The sequence below is a fragment of the Belonocnema kinseyi genome, chromosome 7 (genome assembly GCF_010883055.1).
Source record: "Belonocnema kinseyi isolate 2016_QV_RU_SX_M_011 chromosome 7, B_treatae_v1, whole genome shotgun sequence".
NCBI lineage: Eukaryota > Metazoa > Arthropoda > Insecta > Hymenoptera > Cynipidae > Belonocnema > Belonocnema kinseyi.
The window spans coordinates 66,126,750-66,129,401 of NC_046663.1; positions in this window are offsets into that span (position 1 = coordinate 66,126,750).

Sequence of the window (2,652 nt, forward strand, 5' to 3'; positions counted from 1 at the left end):
AATTAAAATTAAAATTTGGCTTTCAATATTTGGTAAAAAAATGTTTTCATGCATTAAATTAGTATTAATATGTCGTGCGGCTCCTATCTTTCTCCGTCTCTCTCTCTTTCTCTCTGTTTTACCGTCAACTCCGTCTCTGTGTGGTCTTCCCGCTCCGTCGCAGAGGGATGAGGTGATCGCAGGCAAGTAAATCACTCGGTAATCCTAAAAGCACAATAATAAATCATTCGTCGCACAGAGACACACCCTTAAAGTTTGAGATGAATTTAGTGGAAAGAAACACAAAATCAAACGATTGACAATTTTTATAAAACAGAATTTCTGTCAATATAAAAAGGATAGTTTTCGACATGAAAACAATAGAGACATCCGCTCCGTTTAAATCACGAAGAAAACTGAAAAAGTATTCACAGAGACCCTCCAATTTTACAACTTACGGGGTTCATGGGAACGGTGCTTCAATTTTTAAAAGAGCTGTGGATGTAATTCTACCTGAAAATTGAGATGGCCGATTGCCGGTTACCTTTAGGAGGCGACAACCGTAGTAAGCACGTGTTCTCCAAATTGGTTTCGCTTTCCAGCAGGATAGTATATTTTTAAAAGTTTTTCCACGTCAGTTTTTAAATTGACAGCATTCTCATTAACAGCAATATGACACATTTCCAACGTCAGATGTTTGCAATAGAGACATTCATTCGCAAGAAGTTTTCCGTTATCATAATCGAAAAAATGATCTTTCTCAATACTATGCTTACTGAGAATTGCCTGTTTGTTAGTGACCTTTTTTATGTCTTTCTTGTGTTCTTTAACCCTTACTTCTAAAGGACATTTAGTTTGGCCTATGTAAACCGCTTTGCAATTTTGACCTTTGCATCGAATTCCATAAACAATATCGCTCTTTTGCAATCTATTTAATTTATCTTTAGTGAGCCTCAGGACCGACGTAAGGTGTATTTTGTTTTTAAACTCCGTAGTTATGTCATAATGCTCGAGAACTCTCGCAATTCGCTCAGATAGACCTACAACATATGGAATGCTAATGAAAGACCTAATTTTCGCGTTTCAAAATATTTCGTCAACTCTACGTTGTTCATTTTGGGCCAAAATATATGTAAATTTTGCACTTTAATGTCTGTGCTTTCCCTAATTTTGTATCACTAGGGAAAAGAATTTCTTATAATTTTTCTGGATGGACAAAATGAATAAAAGATTTATTTAAAATTTAAAAACAAGAATACAATCTTTCCTCATCTAATGTTCATTCCAGACTGTCTGATTCAGTGGCCTCAGACTTCACACATCGCCCTTAAGTGGAGCTCACATAAACAAAGTTTATTGTCGAAGTGCTACGACGAAAAAGAAGAAAGAGTACATATTGAGAGTAAAAAATATAATATAAAGTAGTATAGTCGATGCTATATAATATGTGTAAGCTAGTCGAAATTCAATTATTTAAAGTAAAATTATTCTAATTGTAAATTACTCCCCCCGTCGAGAGTGAGCGATCAACATTCACGTTTCATTAACTTGGTCGTTGATAGGTAGGATACCAATTTTTTTTACAGGTCCTTTTAGAAGATTATTCGCAGTATTTACAGTTACACTTCTAACAACACCATCACTTAATTACAATCATGCCTTCCTTCGGATTGACAGTAGTAACATTCCATTTTTGACGTACAGTTAATTCGTTTAGATATTCGATGCTCCAACTTTTCCAAAAATATTGACGAATTTGAGAAATTAATTTCCATACAGACAATTGATTCGAAGGTAAAGGCAGAAAATCATGTTCAGGTAAAATATTCAATGAATCACCGATTAAAAAGTTTTCTTGTGTCGGAGCAGAAATATCTTTAATATCTGACGATATAGGAGTCATTGGCCTAGAGTTCAAAATCGATTCTATTTCGACAGAAAGTGTGTTAAATTCTTCGAATGCGAGGAGTGCGTTTAAAGCTACACGCTTGAAATGATGCTTATAAGATTTTACACCAGCCTCCCATAGACCACCGAAATGTAGAGAGGAGGGTGGAATGAAATAAAAATCAGTGTTGTTCTTGCTAGCAAAGTTAAAAACGTTATCTTTAAATTCTTTTGATTTCAAAAGATCGTATAACTAATTGAGTTCATTTCTTGCACCTTGAAAATTAGTAGCAGTGTCACAATATATCGACTTAGGCTTACCATGGCGAGCAGTGAAACGTCTCAACGCGCCTTTGAAACCTTCAGTACTCAAGTCTCTTACTACTTCAATGTGAATTGCTTTTACAGTCATACATACGAAAACAGCCACGCATAAATTCAATTTTTTTTGGTTTCTTTATTTACGCTCTTTAATATAGAAGGGACCACAATAGTCGATGTCCACTCGATAGAAAGGTCTGGTTTTAGTTATGCAAGCGTTAGGTAAATTATCCATCTTGTACTCGGCTAATCTTGGTTTCGCACGAAAACAAATTACGCATTTTCTGATCATTTTTTTTATTTGCTTTCGTCCATATATATGTCAGTACTTTTGACGCATAGCAGATAAAGTAGTCTGTCCTCCTGAGTGATAGTGCCCGGAATGATAATTTGTAATTATCTGTTCGGTTACAAAATTTGATTGGAGAAATATAACGGGATGCTGCTTTTCAACAGAAATATTAG